This window comes from Larus michahellis, chromosome 4, assembly GCF_964199755.1.
Source record: "Larus michahellis chromosome 4, bLarMic1.1, whole genome shotgun sequence".
NCBI lineage: Eukaryota > Metazoa > Chordata > Aves > Charadriiformes > Laridae > Larus > Larus michahellis.
Genome location: NC_133899.1, coordinates 62,680,705 through 62,703,119, shown reverse-complemented (window position 1 = coordinate 62,703,119; position 22,415 = coordinate 62,680,705).

The window sequence follows — 22,415 nt, the reverse complement described above, 5'->3', positions numbered from 1 at the left end:
GGCACAATTAATTTGTTCTACTTGAGAATTCTACTTTCGTGTGATTTGTATACTAGAAATATATGTGTTTTCCGTTAGCCAAAAGGGGAATTTACTTAAGATCAGATGTGTGTGTCTTCACTGTAAAGAGCTGCCTCTGATCAAGTGAAACTCCTCCTTGGTGATATAGGTACAGTCTTGGAGTGCCATGCAGAGACAGTAAGGAGGGTTGTACTTCCATTGTCTGTGCCCATAGTTTTGATACAGCAACTGCTGCCACTGCTATGTGTCTCTTGCCTCAATAAAAGTTACGTACCTTCCTGTTAAGCGTCATGGTGGTCCTGGCTGAATCCAGGACACAAAATACCATTGTGCAACATCCTGGGGTGGGACAGACAATTCTCTCAGTACCTGGCTGGTTCACATGTTTCAGATAATACTCCTTGTTTGACTTAGGGTTTCCCCTTATTTCGGGTAACAGTAACACTTATAATCATTGAATAGTCTGGGTTGGAAGGGACCTTTAAAGGTCATCTAGTCTAACCCCCCCTGCAATAAGCAGGGACATCTTCAACTAGATCAGGTTGCTCAGAGGCTCTTGGGTGATCTTACTTCCTCATCAGAGTGAAGTGCATTTCATCTGCTGCAATCAGCCCGTATTTTATCTAATCTGATATGACAGATGACTCTGCAGCCATCTTGTTCTCACTTACAGTCACAGCTGCGCCTCATGCAGACTTATTGTGCTTCTGATCATGTTTGGTGTTCCTTCAGTGGGAAAAACATTCCAAAATAATGGGAGAACAACCTACTGCTCGCATATTTTGTTCTTTGTTAGTCCTTATCCTGAGGGGCACACACCCTTTTTTTTTTTTTTTTTTTTTTTTTTTTTGCAATTGCTTGACATCTTGTGAGAGTGGTGACTGCAATTGCAGCTGAAAAAGAAGAAAGTGAGGCTGCACCTGGAACACTTCAGCAATGACCCTTTTACCTGGCACTGTGGTCAAAGGGGAAAAGATTGTCTAGGGCTATATTGATGGTATAGGTAATTAAGAAAACAACTATGGTGTATTCCAGCATAAATTAGTCATCTAAATTCATATTTAGACTGCAATTAAAGAAGCAAGGTGAATTAACCTGGAATGAGATATTAAGGCTTGATATAAACAGTCCTTTCTGAAGTCTGGGAAAAGACGACTGTGGAATGGCAGATAGCGAACTGGGCAACTGGCAAGTTACTTCCAAATATCTTCCAGTCCAACAGCATAGTCAGTGAAAAAAGAGCCTTGCATTACAGATCCCTTTTCTCCTGAGATTTGAATTCTCTATTCTACTGCCACTAAATCTAAAATTTGTCTCATTTTGTTAGATATCTTGTAGCATCTATTCCATGAGAAAAACCTCACCTCTGTTCGTGTGTATTCTGACAAGAACATCAGGCGTGTCTGTGTGTAAGCCTTCACCTCTTGCAAGGAGGTAACAACAGTCCACTTGTCCCATGCAATCAGTGAAGTTCAGTTATAAGTGCTCGTTTCCCTGAGCTGCCTCGTGCCTTAGAAGCAGGAATGGAAATTCCCACAGGCTACTGCACACCTGGGTAGCTTATACCCAAGTTCTTGGCTACTGTTCTCCAAATGGCAGAGGATTCAGACTCAGAAGAAATACTGGGTTTAAGTCTAGAAGTGAAGTTGGTGGTGTTCACCCTAGAATAAGGGCAACGGAACTGTCCCAAGCTGTCTGCAGCTCAGCAGCTCACTTGTTATTCAGGGTTCCTAGCCAGATATTACGACTGCCCAGTCTGAGAGGGATCAGATCATTTCAAGCAAGATTATAAGAGCAGGCCTGTGGGAAGTCAGATAATGAGTCTACTTCACTCATTGACAGAGCAGCAGAGCCCTTAGAAGAAGAAATGAGTATTCCGTACCTCAGATCTGAGACATAAAAGGTTACTGGTCTCACAAGTAGCTTGTTAGCAGTTGCAAGCCCTTAGCTCCTGTTAAGATCTCTATTCTATCTGATCTGTTGCAATCTTTTTGCTGCAGTAAATAAGCATCTTAGACTTAAGTTTTCCTGCAGAAAATCTTTATTTTTTTTACATTGAGATAATAATCTGAACATAAAGTATCACAGGACACAAAAATATTCAGCGTTTTCTTTGTTTTATCTGGCCATGGGCGATCCCTGCTGAAGTTTGCCTTGACCACTTGCATAGGAATGAAAACTGGAGCATCTTGTCATGTAGAAATCCTACCCTGAGAAACCACACCATGCTTGCCTGTTGCTTCAAAGCTGAAGAACACTGTTCTTCCTTCCTCCCTTGGCAATTTCAAAAGAGTTCCCAACAACAAAACATCTGTCCGGCTGCCACAGGGCAAAATGATTTCAGGCTAAATAGCAGGACACCAAGTTTCTGTTATCTCAGAAAACGTTTGACATTATCACAGGCTGTTGTTATGGTCTCCTTAAAAGTGCGTTTGACAAATATTAATTCGTGAATGGGCAGTTTTACCGCTACTTCCAGTCTATTCTTCCTCTAAAGGTGCACGTTATTGATAATGCTGGGATGTGTGGTATGCTAAGTTGTAACAACATACCTATTACTTTCTCATTACTTTCCCCTTCCAATACACTTGAAATTGATGGCCAATTTCCATAACAGCGTTTTAAATAGTATGGAGTTTCCTGGGAAGTTGGTAGGGCTGAAGCTTACAGAAACTTGCAGCTTCTTCAAAGACGAATAGTAAAACAGTTATTTTGAAATCCGGTTGTGCTGTCTGCCTTGCTTATCTCTCTCAGTGGAAAAAGCCCCTGACCCTCTATGGGGATCCTCTTCAAAGAAAGTGGAACATGAACCACACATAAAATTGTAGCCTTCATTGAATTTTTAAAATTGTATGCTGCTCTCTGGCAGTAGGGTCAGAAATCTTCATTCCTACTCCATATTTTATCTTTCCAGGCTTTCTGTCCCTTACTACAAAATCTGTAGCTGACAAAATTCAATATAATCTCTGAAAGGACTCCTGAGCACTGTTGTTATAGCTGTATTGTGTGCGTTGATTGCTTTGGAGATGCTGTAAAAGAAGGAACAAGGATAATATTTGAAAAACTACTAAAACAAAGTCAAAGGTGGCAATTTGAAATGAGAGAGTCCTTGAGTCTTTTCCAAACTGCTTTCAGTGTTTTCATCTTCCCTCTATAGTTTCCCACTGTTCAGCAGATGTACTTTTCTTTAGGATCAAGAGAATGGTCTCCATTTTATTTCATGGGAAATATTTTTTGTGTGTTAGAGGTAGAAGGAATTCACTTGCACTAGAAGGATTTCTTGGGCAATGCTGCAGAAAACATCATGCCTATGGACTACTGACTTCTGGAAGTCCAGCTCTGTTTAAAAAGACTTTACAGTGTGACAAAATTAGACAAATACTAACCTTATAATTAGGAATGTAGCTCTGGAGGGGAACTCCTGGGTCACTGGAAGTTCTACAGCCAAACAACCAGCTCATGTAAACTCCTCCAGCAGCAGATCGAGCTCTGTTTGAATCTAGCTTTTCTTTGTAGTTTTTATTCCTACTGCAAGGCTACGACAGGGCCTTCTGGCTTTCAAGGCTGGAGGGATGATCCTCTATCCTAGCTGCCATCTCTTATGTCGTCTTTTGAAATTTATGGCTAGCTTATGCAGCTTGGTTTTGTGCTAATTTTTTCATTTTGATGGCTCCTTTTCCTTCATGTTTTCACTCTTCCCACTGCTCACTGAGTAGTGTACATCAAAGCTGTTAGGCAAAAAAAGTCGTATCTCTTAGGCAACACGTACGCTGCTCCGTGGCATATCTGCTGGTCGTTTCCCTCCCCTGTTCAAACTGGAGAACCCATTGCAGCATGTCACGGCTTCCTTCTATCCCAGACATCTAAGTTGCCTTCCCATGGAAACTAGGACATAAGGGGAAAAGAGGGAAGTGACCATAACATGGCCTTGTCCTGATGTGAGGAACAACTCACAAACTAAAGATATGGAGTGTGCTTTAAGATCCTGCAGAACAGCTATAACTTAAGTTTCTTTCAACAGATTGAATGATAAGGGGATGGGGATACTAATAAATAGCACCTGCTCTGCCTGGAGTTCATGTTCTTCAGATGTGGGATGGATCAGCTAGATCTTACTAGCGCTTTGTAAGTAATTTTAATAGGTTTTTTTTCTATGTCCTCAAGATACCTTGCCTCATAAAATCCTGGTGTACAATCTGACTCTCTCACATCTGAATTACATTGGTAGTTGATCATCTTCCATGAGTCTCCATCCCACTCATGTTTTCTCCCTCTTATATAAATATGATAGATATATTTAGAGTAAGAACCCTTGACCTTCATGCATGACCTTGCGCTTGGTACAAATGACTTTCATCCCATATGTCTCACTCCAGTTTTCAAGGTCATTCAACGCTTTCTCAATAACAATATGATCTTCCTCTGCATTGATGCCTTTATGTTCTGAGACAACAGTAAATTTTAATGGTGCAATCACATTTTTTCTCCAGATTCATTAAAGAAAATATGAATCAAACTTATTCTAATAGTCTATATTAGTCTTGAGATTATCCTATAGTCTTGAGAAACTGCCTATTAATTGTCCTTTATCTCTAGGCTTCTAATTTCCCTGTAATCTCCCCTTTAGCCAGTAGTTCTCCTAATTTATAATTTAATATTATATTAATCTCTAGCTTCTGACTTAACGATTTCTCTCTCATGCCACGTCATACCAAGTATTGTACTACTGTCCAGGTAGACTGAATCAGCTGCCTCTCCTCAGCCTTAACAATTACTTGTTTAGTCTTGCATATTCTACTTTGAGTAAACCTCTGCAGTATTTCTTTCCACTTCCTTCCACATCTTTAATTATGCTTTCCATCAAAGTTTGTTCTAAAAAGTCATGTACAATTGCGGTCAGACTAACGATCCTCTATTTAACTACATTATGTTTCTTCCTCCTTTGCTATCCTCTGGCAGTATGACCTCTTGGAAGATTTGACAATGAATTCTGTGAAGTCGACCTGCAACTTCAGAAGCCATTTCTTTTTTTTGGGGCTTGGAGGCAACCCAGCCTCCTGCAAGTTGGAATTCATGGTCTTCAGCCTCTTTCTGCTCTAACACAGTACTTTTGGCTCCTGTTTTTGTTCTTTTTAGCCACCCTTCCTTACATCCTCACTCAGTATTTCCGTCATACTTGATATGTGACATAAAAGCACTTGGGTTTTTGTCTAAACTGTGGTTATCTTTAATCTGTATCCTACTCTACCATGATTTTAATGCCTGCCGGTACATTCTGTTTATTTATATGCCTGAGCATTATGTTGCTACCTTTTAGAATGTCCGTGCACAGTCTAATTCTGTTTGACTTCTAACAAAATTATTCCCATAAGGTTTTGACTTTTGTAGCTTTCAGATTTTACCTTTTAAAATGCCTGGCAAAAGAAATCAAAGCAGCTGTTGTTTGTTTCTGGTTAAAAAGATGCCACGTCAGATTTCTGAGTTTTATCTGCTTGGATGTTGTCTTGGAAATGGTAACCTGTAGAGGGTTACCTTCTTTTCCCTGAGTTTTTGGAGGATTCTTTGCATGGCTCAAAGATATTTTGGGAGTGTTCTCCAGCATTTTGTTGAAGAGAGAGAGAGGAGGAAAGCATAATAAACAAGACTGATTTTTTTCTCCCCTCCCCCCCCCCCCCCCGCCCCCGCATCAAATGTAGCCCACAAATCTTCAAACTGTTAAACAATAAGGAGAAAAATAAATGTAATCTTCTTAATCAACTTGACTTCCTTGGTAGGTTTGTTACTGTTTTATATTGTGGTTCACCATACATTGAAATAGCTTCCAAGGTAGCTGAATCCTGAATCCTAATATCAAACTAGCTAAGAAAAGAAGAAAAATAAAGGATGTGATTTATTTATTTATTTTAAATCTCAGCTGAAGCAAGTTTGATGGACCAGTCATTGTAGGGGTGGAGAGAACACGAGGAAGAAAAACAGGACAGTCCTAGGGCTTCTGATCAAGTTTGGGTACAAAAGATTTTAGTTGGCCTTGATCCCTTTTGCTCTAGTTTGGGACTTCGAAGACCTTATGAAATGGTGGAGTTTTTCCAGGATGATAAGGTAATTTCCTGTTGAGTTCCAATTAGCTTATTTGCACCCCTATCCAAGCCTAATAATTAACAGCGAGTTAATTTTCAGGCTACAGTCCTTGTTTATTATTTCTATTGCCTAAGAGCACTTGGCACAGTCCAGGAGGACATGTGAAGACACAGGAGGAAAAAGCAGCAATCCCTGCCCTAAGAGCTCAGGAACAGTCGGGGGAAGGTTTCTTGAGTAATGTGCTGAAATGCAGCTTTGATATATGTGTTGGTGTGGTGCATAAATCTTCACAAAAAGGCCTTCGTTCTGCAAAAGGGGCAGATGTTATCTTACATAAATAAACACTCAGTCCAATACCCAGTGACATCAGTGTCAAGGTGTTTTGAGCTGAGTAGGCCTGAAATGATATAAAAATGTCAGGGTGCTGCGGGGCCAGGAGTGCTGGGGGCTCCCCATGGGGGGATGGCAGAGCAGGGCCTGGCTGCCAGGGCCCGTTCCACCACCCAGCCTGGAGCTATGGCAGTGGGGGGACACCAGGCAGGCCCAGCCCCGGCCATTGGGCATCTCCCTGGGGACTGGCCGAGGCTGGGCCAGGATATGGGCCTGTGGGCAGGGTCCATGGCCAGGCAGGGCTGTGGGGAGCCGGAGAGCAGCCCTGCTGTGGCGTTGCTGGGGCAGGGACTGATGTCCCCCCGGGGCTGACATGGGGTCCTGGGCCATGGACAGGGTTGTGGAGCCCCACGGGCCAGGCGGGGACGGTCAGGCTGGTTAGTGCCCTCAGAGCTGTGGCAGACATGGAGCCTGCTTGCGTGACCTTCCTAGGCATGTTTATTTGAATACAGTATTCAGACAGATACCGTGTATTTAAAAAAAAAAGTAAAATTGGGCCAATTCAGTCCTACAAATGTGATTTCTGTAGTTTAGCCATCAGAATTTTGTTTTTTTCCTGAGCTTAGAGTGATACAGCAATAAGGCTCGCCTAGGTTCAGAAACTGACATGCAAAGACTCTGATCTGTGGTAAAAGCTATTAACAATGTAAATGAAATATAATCAGGATTTGGACATGATATCATGGAAATACTGGCGAGACAGAAGCTCCAATTACAGAAGCCTGTATTTAATGTTGCAAGGGACTTAGAAGTATGTTATTCTAAAACTGAACATAAGAGCCATAAAGTTCAAACAAAATTATTTCCCTAGCTTACACAGATCCCAAATTTCATGAATTTCAGGCCTATCTTATTAAAGTTTTTGATCTTTCAAGAAAAAAGTGAAGACAATGAGAATTCTTTTGCTTCCTTTTCTTTTCTTAATACTCTTTATCTTGCTTGGCTTTGAGTTACAACGGTGACATTCAATTAGGTGCTGCAAATGTACCAGTTGATTTGACACCAAAAGAAAAAATATGAATAATTTGTCATAAAAATACAATTCCTGCAGGATTTCATGTCACTACTTAATAATACAAAGCAGATTTTATTTTTTTTTTTTTGTTACTCTTCTGCAAAGGTTTTGATAGGAATTTATAGGTATTAAACATAGCCAGAGGAGGGAGCCTCTAGTTGTCCTATGAATGCAACGAAGACCTGTTGGGATTTAAAATAAAGTGAGAAACTTTTCAATTAAAGAAAAAAGAAAGCTAGCAGAGGCCTTTGTTGATTCCTACAGCTTTTAATGAAAAAGGCCTTCATTTAAGCAGACTTATTGTAGTATCTTTTCAGTGACTCGGTGCAATGCCTCCATGAAATACTTTTCTGCCATTTTCCATCTTCCAGGCCCGTCCTGATCACGACTCCTGTTGCCTACTTTAAATGGCAGCAGGTCGGGATAGGGAGCCTGGCAACGAGTGCTACTCAAGGAAGAGAGGTGAGATGGAGGTAATCTTTGTATCAGCCCAGATAAGCATGTGGGGAAGCAAACCATGGGAGGGGTGTGGTCATCTAAGTCAGTTCACTCTCCTCTGCAGAGTGCAGTCACAGCGTTCTCTTCGCATCCTGAAAATGATCTAATCTATAGATGATGATTAGTCATTGCAGCTGTTGATTCCTCTTTGAGGCTTTAACCACTCTCCCTACATGCAGTTAAATATAATATTTAAGCAAAACTTTACTAAAAATTACAAACTTCAGAGTAATTCAGGGAGCGTGTATGTCTTTTCTGACTATTGTTGCATTCTGAATCTTAAAATTGCTACACCTATACAATCTTAGGATGTGCTCATCATGTACCTTTCTCTGGGTAGAAGAAGGTACAGTCTGGGTAGAAAAACTGACGAAAGGATATAGAATCACAAGTTAGAAAAGTCTGAAATCGGATCGCCTATGGGATTGAACTTGTTCCTCTTCTGTATGTGCATGTGGCTTGACCTTTAACTATCTATCTGGTCCACTCCTTCTTTTTCTTTCTCCTGTGAAACGCCTCTTGCATACTCAACAGAGTGGACTTGCTCTGTGGCTGAATTGGGGCTTTGTACTGAATTGGGTGTTGGGATGCACAGTTCCCTTGAAGAGATACAGTGTGGTTTCATGGTTAAGATAACTGGGGGATGTCCTGAAGAAATGAGTCTTTTCTTCCTGCTACTGCCACAGGGATCCATATGATGTCATGGGAAAAGTGACGTGAACAGAACTTTCCATAAGTGACCACTTCCTATCTAATTTTCTTTGTGCCTTCTGTTAGGCTTTTGTTCTAATGTACATGTGGGCTGACATTTACAGTATATCTCAAGACAGTGGGACCAGTGCTCTCTGAACAGGTGAAGTCCTGTATGACGGTAAGCTCTCTGGAAAGCATTGCTGCCAGGATGCCTACTTGGGCACAAAAATCATGAGATTCTTTTCAGAATCTCCATTTGCCTCACTTGCCATATGTGAGATGAGGCTCACCCTGCTTCCCCTTCACTCACTGTTGTAAAACTGAATCTAGAACATGTACGAAAGTACCTGACTGGTGAACGGCATGGATTGGAGCCTGTGCCTTTGGAACTGCACCACCATAATTCTATTTGTAGATGAGACTTCTCTTTAAAACTGTTTAGTAATTATTCTTAGAGCAGTTAAATGCACCTGCTTAAGGAACAGGTCTTCAGGTGAGTAGTACTCCCCACAGTAAACAGCCCTATTGCACTGACAGTGCTTTCATTTGTGTAATGCATTAAAGTTCAGGAGGTTTCCTTCAATGGCAGCGCTTGAATACATCATCTGGCTATAATTTCCCCATTGTTTTTTATCTCCTACATCTGTACTCTTTGATCATATTTGCAATGCATTATGAGCTGGTGCTTATGAGGCTTGCACAGAAACAAAAATGACTTTCACGGCAAGCTTTCTTTTGGCTTGCCAAAAATACAGGACAGACAGGGACAGAAAATAGGCACAGGGGAAACAAGCTTGGTGGAGTTCTGATTTTAGAGCTTTCAGCAGTGGTTAAATGCTTAAAAAACCCCTATTTCTTGTTTTGTTAAACAAACCACTCATAATTATCTTAACACACGTAACCATGATTCACTGAGCAGCAATTAAACAGAAACTTTCTACAAACTGGCTCATGATATAAAAGGACTCCTTCAGACCTTTCTTACTGGCACACGAATGACTTCCAGCAAGAATGAGCAATTATGGCTTAAACTAAAGGGTTAAGACTGAGATCAAAAGCTGTAACAACTACTATCATTAATGGACTGGCGTTGAAGGGGGATGATAATCTTTACCAGTGAGGTGACTTTTTTGCCTTCATTTTGCTTTACCGTTCTCACACTGATAAGTTGTTTTAATAGCAATTTGTATTCCATTACTGCCTGGTTGTGATCAAAGCCTTAACATGCAATGAAAATTTTCTGCAAAGATTCCCTCCACCTGGTGCTGAACACTTTCCATTTCCTATTGGACTGGAAATCTTTTCCAGGGCTTCTTCCTGCATGAGGCACATGATAGAAAAACTGCTCCTAAAACTCTCAGAGGAAACATTTATTTGACACTTGTTCGTCCTGAGATTACAGGTGCCTGTTTAACTTCCACCACATGTGATTTTAGTTTCCTTCTGTTTATTTGTTTTAAGGAACATACCCCAGACATAATGTTCAAATCCAGATCTTAGATCTTGCTAAAACTTGCAACTCAATGTTTTGCTTTATTCCATTGCTGAAACGGAATATTATTTTCCTGAGTAACAAGTGAATAAGGACCCTAAGGCTTAGGTATCAAAATCATAGCTTCAAAAATGTGCCATGCAACTAAGTGGTAGTTTCACTTTATACTAAAGTATTTTGTTTGCTTTCAGTTTTTAGCTTTATACCTCAAAGAATCAGGTATGAAGTAGTTCTCAAACGCAGATCTCTTCTAGCTGCTGTAGACAATCAGTTTTCAGATAAAAATCATGGAACTTCTAGTGTTTGTCCTCTGAATCTGTCATCTGACCCTGATTCGCTTTAAGTTAGAAATTCAGCTCCTTCCAAAGGTCCTGTTAGATGTTCTCAGTCTGTTGTAAGTGTTGTGACCCTTTCACTTTAGGTTGATCACGACAGTTTTGCCCAGCTGGTGGCAAATATCAATTAGTGTTCAGCTTTCACTAGCTGATGTGCCTTTTGAATGTAAAAGAAAGAAAAAAAAAAAATGGGCTTGAAAATGTCACCATTTCCTTTTCTGAAAGCACTGTATAAACATATCTTTGTTACACAGGAGTAAACTGTCTGATTTCCTCAAAACTCACTAAAATCACCTTAGCATGCTGTACTGCAGACAAAGCTTTTCAGTGTTCAGTTCTTCTCACTGAAGTGTTTTCCTTTCTTGGCTCTCAGCCACAGATTAATAGTCTGTAACCAAGCTTGCTCTCAAAAATGTCAAATTTAATTGAAAAAGGAAAATCAGAAAATAAAAAGTTATCTGGCATGACTCCTCTGGGTCCCACTCTTACAAGCTTTGCAGGTTCCTCTGCTTCATTAACCAACCCTGTGTTGGAAGGCTAAGCCCTCACTGTCCCCACTGCAGCTTCTGCCTGGACTTCTCTGGGGCACAATCCAGCCGTGGTGGCACCAGAGGAACCCAGCTAGGTTCAGTTCTGTCTCCCAGGCTGCACAGAGCAATAACAAAGGTCTCTTGTCCCTTTCCTCCCCTCCCTGCTTTGCCAATAAGCTAAAGAAAAGCAATAGCGTGATCTGTCACGTGGCTAAGGACGTAGGCTGCCATCTGCACCCTGTTATTTCTAGGTCCTAATACTGTGCATCCCAAGGGGCGTTGGAATGGAAGGTGCCAAGGTACAAGCAGCAGAGCTCTTAGAGGAGATTGTCGATAGAGTGGGCCAAAAGATTTCCCAAGAAACAAAGGGTTGAGCAGGAAGCATTTGGTTTAGAACCTTCTGGTTTGCTATGCTTTGGGTGAATCAGAGAGTTGTGAAAGAACGGGGTATCTGTTGGTAAGCTGGGAATCCAAGAAAGTGCTGACCCCAGCTCACCATGTAACACTAGAACTGATTGCTGGGAGCTGCCAGTCCCCACTGGTCTACAGAATTGCCTGCCTGGTCATCTCTACTGCATTCACAACCTCTGAAACTGGTAGGAACATTTAAAGCACAATCCCATTCCTGTGTAGGTTTACTGAAGAGCAGAACACTAAGGTTTTGGCTGAATTTCTTGCTGGGAAAAACTGTCAAAGCAGAGAAGTCTGTCTAGGAAGCAGCTGGTTTTAGCTGTTGTGGATGTGCACCGGTCCCAAGTTCTGTTTGATAGATCACATATGCCCTGAGTCATCAAAGCTTTCTGATGCTTTTCTTTGATTTTGAGTCCAGCAGACTTAAGAAGTCTTGTATCTTACAGCAAGGAAATTTGCTGTTATAGGAACTTGGTGTTATGGTAATAGTGCCTTGACAGGGGAGAGGCTCAGTATGTAAGAGTGCCACCTTGCCCTGGGAGTGCCTCTTCAGGTGGGCATTCTTCCGCCTGCTGTATTTGGATGCCAGCAGAAGCCAAATGATCCCCATTTCTGGCCTGCAGGTAGAAAACTGTTTTCTAAGTAGCACAGCATTGATGATTATCCATCCAGAGGGAGCACGCAAACACACACACAAGGCATTTCAGTGTTGTTTTTTTTAAAGTTGTTATTTTTCCCTGTGACATCTGCAAGAATTTTTACCATTCCTCTTCTGTGTTTTATCTCAGAGGGAGGTAAAATGCAGCAGAGAAACAGCTGAAGCCAAGTTAAAAAATTGAGTTCTCAGTCCAATGCAGGTGTGCAGTGAGTCCTTAGTATTCGTGCATGTCATAGACTTTTTCCTGCCTTCATGCGGTGCTACGAAATTGCAGAAGAGACATTTATAGCAGGAGCCATTATTAGAACTTATTACTTGCCTGTTTACTGTTGAATATGTTGTGCAGTACAAATAAAATTTTAAGGCACTAAAGCTTGTGCGTGTGGGGAATTCATTAAGAAAAGTGTTCATTTCCTTAGAATTCTCCTTTTATTTTATTTTATTTTTTGTTTAAATATATTTTTTCACAGCTTCATACTCTGATAGCTGTTCTCCATAAAGAGATGAGAACACTTGGTACAGACACAGGAGGTCACTCCTAGGTAACACATTCAGAAATGTAGCCTGTATTTTCCTGGTGATTTCCATGATTTAGCTCTGTTGTTCCAGACAGACTCTTCCCCAGACAGTCTTGTTGGAGACTGGAAAACACTATTTCTATTGGGAACCAAAACTGGAGAGGTAGGGAGGGTCCTCAGCAAAGAGCCTTAGGACTTTCTCCAGTGCTGCCTAAAGCAAGGAGACCTGCCCTGACAGGAACTAGGACTTGTAGGACATTTTTAGCAGTTGGAAGAGTGCCAGAACAGATGAAGTGCTCACCCGTGTTCTGTATTCTCCGGCTGTACGAAGGAGTACTAGGCTGTCACTGCCAAAATACCCTCTTCCTTCATGACTGGAGACTGTACTGATAGAATAAAAAAGGGGTAATGAAAGTCTCTGCACAACTCTGTCATTGATTTGCCTTGGGCCAATTGCCTCACTTTCCTTATTCCTAAACTTCCGTAGCTGTAAACTGTGAATAATCATATCTGTGTCTTTGCAAAGTCCTTTCGAGAAGTTAAGCAACGTTATCTATGAGTCTAGTCTAGGACTGCGTTCCTGTAGGCGGGCAGTGTTTTTTTCCCAGCACGCCAAACATCTGCAGCCTCTAATGGATTGCTTTTTTTTTTTTTTTTTTTTTTTCATTTCTGCAAGTTACATCTCTTCTAGAAGAAGTAGGTTTGCAACGTTCTCTTTTGGTTAGCTCTAAATGTTCTGGTCACTGTAGGTGTTACTTGGCCTCTTCTCTTACCTGAGGGTGGTGGGGCTGAGTGTTGCTGGTAAAATCAGGCTTCCGCTTTTTATATTTGTCACAACAGTTTAAGGCAGTTGATCTCAAGGTTTCTTTTGTGAGATCAGAAAACAGCCTGCACCGGCAACAGTTGTGATGCAACACGTTTTTGTAGATGTAGAGAAGCCGCTGCAGACTCCCATGCAGTCCTCGCATTCATGGAAAGCTTTAGGTTTTCAACCACTTCTAAGAAATGCTGTGTTGCCATCAAAGCAAACAATTCAGCCAACACTCGGCCTGAGTCTTCTCATATCAGAGGGGCAGCTCAAGTTTACGTTAACAAAATTAGGACCACTTTTACAGAGGTTTGTTGGAAGAGGTGGGTAAACTATTTTGAGTAAAATAATCATCCATCTTAAAATAGCACTAGATAGAAGCTGGAAAACAGCACACAAATACTACAAAAGACAAATAAAAACCAGACTCCTGGAGAATATAATGTATTTTCAAAGTTATGCTGAAGGGCATTTACTGCCTGCAGATATTTTTCAATTTGAACAACTTCATAAAGGCCATGAGAACAGTCTTCAGGCATTTATAGAGAAACACCAGTATGCAATCTCTTCAAAGATTGGGAGAATAACTTAATAAAATTCATTTATATGACTACCTACCTTCCAAGCTCTTTAAATGTTAAGTATCCTAAAATTAATTTGCAGTCCAGCTGAACATGAGGTCTGTAAAGAATCTGTGATTGATCCTAAGCCTCACAAGAGGGGATCAGAGGAAATGAAAGTAGTTACCTGAAACTAATAGTGGTTTCCTAATGAATGAGGAATGCAACTGTCTGAGACAATGGGGGATCTCCCTAGTGCCAACCAGGTGTCAGAAGCCATAGAAACAGATGTATTTTCAAGGTATCTTTGCAAGAGATAAAGCGGTTATGAGTCAAGGCAACAGTTTGTGGTTTGCAAGTGCACGGTTACATCTGTGTATTTGGGGTTGTGGGACAGTGACAAATCCAAATCTGAAGAAGCAGGTCTGAGTCATTAAATTTTGCTGAGGATATAAGAGTTATAAGGAGCATCTTAGTTCAAGCACTCTCAATTATCCAAGCAAAAATCTCTTAAGATATTGGTGTTTCCTTCAAGTTATAATTAATGTGGTTTTTTTATCAGTATGTTGGACACACATAAGGATTTGAAATCTCTTTCAAAATTGCTGGTTACAGTAATAGCTACTTTCTTTATTAATTATTGGAGAAATAATGAATTCACTTCTCTTGCAGCTCTTTAATAAGGAGGTACAAGCTGTCTTTGAAGTACCAGCAGCCCAGTTATTCCTGTGTTATTCTGACACAACATGTATTCATCTTCCTTCAAGGCTTTAAGCCATTCTGTTTATCAAGCAAATCAGCAAATAAGTCAAAGCACAACTCTAAAACTGAAGCCGCCTTATCTTGAATACAGGAAATAGAATTCTGATGCTGTTTTATGGCACACAGGGCCATCAAAGAACAGTCTTTATCCAAATCAGATAAGCTTTACCAATAGATCAACTAATGGTAAATTATGGAGAAAGGTAAATGTACATGAAGGTGGAGGAAAAAGGCCCAGACTTCAAATCTAATGTGCCTCTGTTGTGACATGTCACAGTTTCAAAAAGAAATTTGCCAAAATAACTGAATGAAAACAAACCTACAACATTCCTCTATAACCCCAAATGGAAACAGCTTTTATAAATCTTCAGGTATTCATAGGAGAGAAAGTATTCTTCTTATTTAAGGGGAACAATGAAAGAAAGCAAGGATAAGTGATGCTCTTGAAGAAAAGTCTGAAGCCTTGTCTATGTAGAATTGTGGCGGGGTTTAGGGGTGGTTTTTGTTTGTTTGCTTGGTTTTGTTTTTAATTTTAACCCGTTTATTCCTGTGATGATGCTAGTAGATTTGTTTAGATTGGATTAGTTCCCAAAGAGTAAGAGAGAGATCCATAGAGCTCTGGACTTTCTCAAAATAATTGCGTACCATTCTGGGTGCAAGGTCCATGAGATTTTGCATTTTGGGACTTTTTCTATTGTTGGTTGTCTACTAGAACCTGCTGTATTTATCACTCTCATGATCAAATTCAAAAGATCTTGTGATTCCTCTGATACTGTCTCATTGTTCTTGTGGTTTTAATGATTTCACCACCATTTTCATGTTGCCTAAGGACACAACTGACCACTGCAAATCAGATAGTTATTACACTAAGCAGGGTGAAGAATGCCTACTCTTGCAGCTTGGATGATTTTGGATAAAACTGAAACTGCTTTTCCAGGAGTCACTATTGTGCCATGTGAATACTGTGAGAGATGAAGCAGAGGGAAAGCCATAGTGGGCCGCATCAAAGGTCCTTCTAACAAAGTATCCTGTTCCCAGGAGGGACCTGATAGTTGCCAAGGGGAAAGTATAAGAACAGGGAAAGACTACAATGACGGTTTTCCAGCATGTTTTTCTGTGTGTTGTGAAGTGTTTTCATACTGATACATTCTTTCTTCTTTTGGTCAAGTAATAGGGATGACGAACACAGGGAGAGGATTGCCTGCAAAATGACAGTAACCAGCAGTGGCTGTGGAACAGCAGGATCTGGAAGGCCCTTTTGCTGAGTGCCAGTCACCCGAGAGTGTCTGTGGCACGCCACCAGCTCGGGTTCCCTTTCAGCAGAGGGTTTGTCTGTCGTCTGTCTACCTGATTCTTGCTGTTCCTGAGAGCTACTTGCTGGTTGCAGACCAGTTTAGTGCTGTTTTTTGAGATGTTAGGGCCGTAGTTACTGATGATAATGCTATTTAAGAGAGTGCTCTGCCTTCATTTTTGCAACACCAGGTACTACAAAGGAGATGAAGTGATAGATTTACAAGATTGCGATTCCAATGAAACACAGAGGTCACTGATGAGACCTGGCTACCAGACCCTCCAATGTATTCAAGTGCTTAACTCCCACTGAAGTTGCCTGCTTATTTGTTCATATGAAATTCCAAAGCATAATCTAAAATTAAACTTCCGATTTTGTCTGTAGTGGAAGTTAATTAGCACATCTCAACTTGCCCACCAATATCACTTTCATTTGGTGTTAAGAGCAAGTTTAGCACTCAAGTCTTTTTTTCATAGCAAACAGCCTGTGCTTATTATCATATTAAAGGAATGCCACTGGTTAAATCAAGCAATGAATATAAATAGCTGTATTACTGCCATCAGGCATCAGTGTTTATTTAGTGGATGTGAATCATGCGTGCCTCTTTGATCTGGCTTTGACTAAGCCATTGCTGTTTTCATACAAAAGAGGTTATTTGCAAACACTGCAAGAGTATCGTATACATTAAACATGGAACTAATCAATATGGAAGGCTCTCTGCTACTTTGACAACCCTGTGTGCTGCCACAGTGTCTTTAAGTGTTTTGAATTTCTCTGTGAGTACCTGGGTCCCTGAAGACACTCACAGCTCTATCCTCTGGAATAGAGATGATCAAGATTGAAATCTGGGCCCTGCTGAAATCAGTGGCCATATCACTCTTAGGTCCCTGCGAAGGGTACGTATCTGTCAGCAGAGAGGACAAAACCAATCAAGGACAACACTGATTTATTTGTGGACTGGTTTGATTACAGTGCATGTGGGAGAGTATTTGAAAGAGAAATATGTGCATAACCAGATAAGCAGGTAGACTCAGACCTACTTGTGCTCATTACCCACACTGAACTTTTTATTACTTTTTGCTAAAACAAAGCTTCTCTGTTGAATTTTAAAACTGAACCCACGTGCTTCCCTTTCAACAAACTATATGTCAACTGTTGTGTGCATTGGGAAAGCAAATGATAACCCATAGGTACTGCCAAAGTAATGTTATCACAGTCATTGTGATAAACAACTTAGAATGGGACCCATTCTGATGCCAAACATTAACCTGGGCAAAATAGCTGACAGAAATGGTATTTATTTAATCACGAAACACGGCTGCCCTCAAATGCTCTCCAATGAGGGAACTGGGGATAGCAAAGAAGTGGAAAAAATGTAGAAATACCCAAACAATTAGGTGATTTCTGAGTCCAAGTGTGCATCCATCTCTCCTCACTTTGTTATTTATACTCTAATGCAAGGTCACACAAAAGCTTTAGAATTCAAAGGAATGCTGGACCTCAAGGTTTTGGGCAAGTTTGGTCTTCATTCCTACATTTGTAGCAGAGTCAGATTAGATTTGCATCATTTGGGATTTCTTTGTTATCATTTAATGTCATTTTAAATATTAATCTCCCCTATGTTTATCTGCAGGTGTTGCAGAAAAGGAGTTTTTAAATAATTTGTTATGATAACTGTACTAGGAAAGCACAGTGGACCAGTGAACTATTTCTCTTTCAGCCTCTGACACTTTGTAATGGAATTGTTAGGATGGAAGTGAAATGGTGATCATTTTTGAAAAGTGACAAAGGAGACAGTTTTTTTTGTGTTCTTTTGTAAAGATCATATGATCTTCACAGGGGCTAAATCTAGAACCCCAGAGGTGTCTGAGACTTTGAGATACTGATAATTCCTGATACTGTGAAGGGAATCGATTTTACAAGTTTTCAGAGCTTAAACTGGGAAATAAACCAAAATGCTTGCTGTTTCTAGCCCAGAAAAGAGAAATACTAAGACTGAGGGGAATTAGAGTGATCAGGTCTCACTTATTTTAGGGGATGTTCCTCATTTCATTCAATGTTACATGAATAAAGGGAAGGTGGGTCAATCAATCAACCCTTTGTTTGATTGACCCAATAAAAGCAACGTAACTATCGATTGAAGCTGGTTTTTTCTGCACAATTCAGCCTGAAGAAATTTAATCTTTTAACACAAACTAAGCCAAAGCTTTAAGGTATGCACAGAACTGCATACCTTAAATGAGAATCATGGCTGTGACTTCATGGTGGAAATTTAGCCTGTTAAAACATGACATACCTCAGGCTTCTGCTTCTTGCATCTCAACCTGGGTAAGGAAAAGGCAGCCATGGAAGAGCATTTCTAAAACCAATGAATTAATAGTTATATAGTTTGTTCTGTGTGTTACTGAGCTGTTTCACTGTCTGTGTAGAGATGGCAGTGTCTCAAATTGTGTGAATGCCTCCTCAGCCTGATACTAGACGACTACTGTGCCTTGCAACTGGGTTTGCAGTCAGACTTTGCTGTAGTATGTGTAGGAAAGAGCTGCTACAACCTCAGTCCATTTTTCAAGACATTTTGACATCAAATATGTATCTCCAGTTCATTTGTTCAGTCAAAAGCTCTTTCTGAGGGAGAAAAAAAAATAATCCAGTTTTGAGTATTTGTTTCAATCCTTCTTATAGTGGATTCCTTCCAGAGTTTACCACCTGTACTTCGGACTACAGTCCTACTGAATGCTGTAACAAGTGAAGCTGTTACAAAGGGTACCTTAAGAAACAGCCTTTTCCCTGCGTTATTCTTGATCAACAAGCTGACGGTGATATTGTGAAAGATACCTTCAACCTTTACCCTCCGCCCTGCTGCCCACCCCTCCATGTCCTTTGGCAGCAGCTTCCGTGGGATCTGGACTCAAATGGAGGAGAGCTGGTGGGTATGTGATGCAATGAGAGCATGTTAGTGCTCAGGCAGTGAGGCTGCTCACCTTGCCCCAATTCAGGTGCAGAGCCAAGTATTCTATAACATCGTAAAACAAACAGCAGAAACTGTTGGTCACAAAGATAAATATTTGCTACGTTACAGAATCTTATCAGAGGGAATGTGTTCTTGTTGTTTGTTGGTGGGACTTTCCAGGAACTGGAGATACATAGGGTCAGACATTCCTGTCAGCTTCAGCGGAGCCGAGTTTCCACCCTCGGTGTCTACTATTTGAAACCACAGCTTGAGTGCTTTCTCGTTCTCTCTCTCTAGACCATTCTGTTTCACTTCTCTATCAACTCTTAGCTGTGGACAAGGCACATAACTTTCATTTCCATCCATGCCTAATGTTTCTGAGAGCAGGTTTTGGCAATGTTTTTTAAAAATACACGATGCCTTGTGTCTGGCCAGTAGAAGCCATCCTGACCCTGTTGAAAATTAGATCCTCTTTACAAAACATTTCTCAAGAAGACTGGCTTATTTAGATGGGGATATAGATAATATGGATTACCAGGGCCCTAAGTCCACAATATATCATGTGTAAGAAAACAGCTATCTCTAATAGGGCCTTAGAATCTACAGAGAGGAATCCCTTCAGGAATTAACAGCTTAGTTTGACAATGTTTTTTAATAGAATTAGCCTAGCTTTCTTACTAGAGGGTACTCACAGTATGTTTAGAACTGGCTAGCTGGTTTGAGTGGAAGAATGCAGAACTTTAAGATTATTAAAGTCCAAGGTCGATAACCCTTCAGAACAAAAGATTGCAGTGTGAGCTTAACAGTAGTATACACCAAAGAATCCATCTTTATGGAAGATTTGATGAGTACTCAGCTAGGGCAAAAACTGAAGGCCAAGGCTGTGCAATATTAGACACAAGAAACTCCAGCTCAACCACAGGGAGCCAAACTCAACCCCTTGTGCAGCTTGTAGAGATCCATCTCATTACACATGTAGAAGTATAGTAGGAAGCTTGTGTATTACCTATGTGTTATGTCCCCTCATTACCATGGCATTTCATTTCCTGGTGAGTCAACTGCCTGGTTAGAGAAGAGTTAAAAAAAACTGTCTTTCAAGGTGAAGCACACATCACAATCATTAAATCATCACTCAGGTCCAATCTCATTGTTGCAGTTTAGCCACAGCCGGCAACTAGGACCATGCAGCTGTTTGCTCACTCACCCCATTTGGGATGCAGGAGGGAATCAGAAGAGTAAAAGTGAGAAAAGTCATGGGTCGAGATAAAGTTAGTTTAAAAAGCAAAGCAAAGAATTCATTCACTACTTCCCATTGGCAGGCAGGTGTTCAGAAATCTCCAGGAAAGCAGGGCTCCATCACACATAGTGGTTACTTGGGAAGACAAATGCCATCACTCCCAACGTCCTCCCTTTCCTTCTTTTTCCTCCAGCTTTATATATTGAGCATGATGTCATCTGGTATGGAATATCTCTTTGGTGAGTTGGAGTCAGCTGTCCCAGCTGTATCCCCTCCCAATTTCTTGTGCCTCTCCCCAGCCTACGTGCTGGTAGGGCAGTGTGAGGAGGAGAAAGGCCTTGACTACATAGCAATAACCAAAAACATTAGTGTGCTATTATCACTGTTTCTCATCCCAAATCCAAGACATAGCACAACACCAGCTGGTAGCAAAGAGTTAATTGTATCCCAGCTGAAACGATGACACCCATAAAAAATGTCACTGCATGGAGTCTTTCTGAAGTCTGTGGGTCTCTACACACATGTATAGCTCTGCCTTACCATATTTTATTGAAGGATTACAACCTAACCAGGTAACTAGGCCCTGTCCCATGAGCCTATTGAGCCAGTGACAGTTTCCAGATAATACAATAATGTCACATTGTATTTAGATAGCCAAATATGCGATCAGTCTGTATTGTGCAGGGCAGTTCTGTATACGGGTTTCTATCACTAAACCGTTACTGTTTGGGCCTGCCCCTGGCATTAAGTTAGTTCTCCTTAATAACCAACTTTTTTGTGATTTATTTCTGAGTGCTCTAAATATAAATCCCAAGAATACATGTGATAGAAATGGCTTGTTGTAGGTTTTTAATAAAAAAACAGGGAAAGAAAATGTCTCATTTGATTTTTTTAACAAGTGCATCTTTCCTTCTTTACTTTGCTATCGCAAATTAAGCTCTTTGTGCTTTCAGTGTGTATGTGGATGTCTCATAAGTGTTTAACATGTGTTTGTTCATGGCTTCTTGGTCATCTGATTTCCTTGTATTGGCCTCTACCCTCTGCCCCAGCTTTGGTCTCTTACCAGACTGAGGAACATTCAGAAATCTCATCGTGCCTCACGCTAGTTAATCTCCTGTGGTGGATATGGTTCCAGTATTGTTCCCATCTGGTTTCTGCTCCAGTGAAGGAAGACCTGTCTTTATTTCAAGAAACTATTCAGGTTGGAAGTAGTTAGCTTCAGTTTGTGGTTATTTAAACTTTCCTGGAGTGCTTTCCTAATATTATATGGGAGAATGTGCTGGGATGCCACTGACTGTGTAAGCAGCCTGGCTGGTGCAGGTTTTTGCAAAATATTCTGACACAAAATTAGCCCTTCTTTTATTTTGATGCTATCGCCTGGACACTGCTCAAAATGCATACCCTGTTGTTATGGGATGTTCTTACTGCAGCTAAGCAGAGACATCACAAAAGCCTGGTCTGCTCCTGGCCATGCTCCCTGCAGAGACAGAGTGGGGATAGGCTCTGTCTTTGTGAGGCTGCCTGTCACCCAGGGTCCTCCATCAACCTGGACCTTCCCACTACCTCCCCCACACGTGTAGTCTCTAACCTGAAGAAGGTGACAATTATCAGAGTTTTGAAGTCAAGGTTATTCACCTGAAGACAATTTATATGTTTTAATCTTGCAGCTGATTCTCACGTTCATAAGCCTGAGGCCCAACCCTTTGGCTGTTGCGTCTGAGTCTTTACCAACAGTCGGGTATGTTATATAGATGCATCTGCGTTTTTTTAACATGGATATGAAAATATGGGTGGTGATGATAGTGGTGAGAATTGTTCTGTCACAAGGTGTGAGGGGGAGAGAGATGCAGATGGGATTGCCTCTTACCACCAACTGCTTCCTCGTTTTGTCACACATTGTAAATGTCTCCTGATGTTGCAATGGGGAAAAAAAAACCAAAAAAACAAACCACAAACTGATTTTCAGTTCTGCAGAATCATGATGTGAAATCTACAGGGAATGATGGGAATAAATGAATTTGCTGGCTTTATTGTTCTGGAAAGCTGAGCTGTACTTTGTGGTTTGAGATGCCTACAGGTATAAATCTGTCTAGACCAGAGTCTGCATAGTGAATATTTAGTGGAAATGAAGGGTCACTCATGAGGATGGGGCTGGAGGTGAAGGGTTG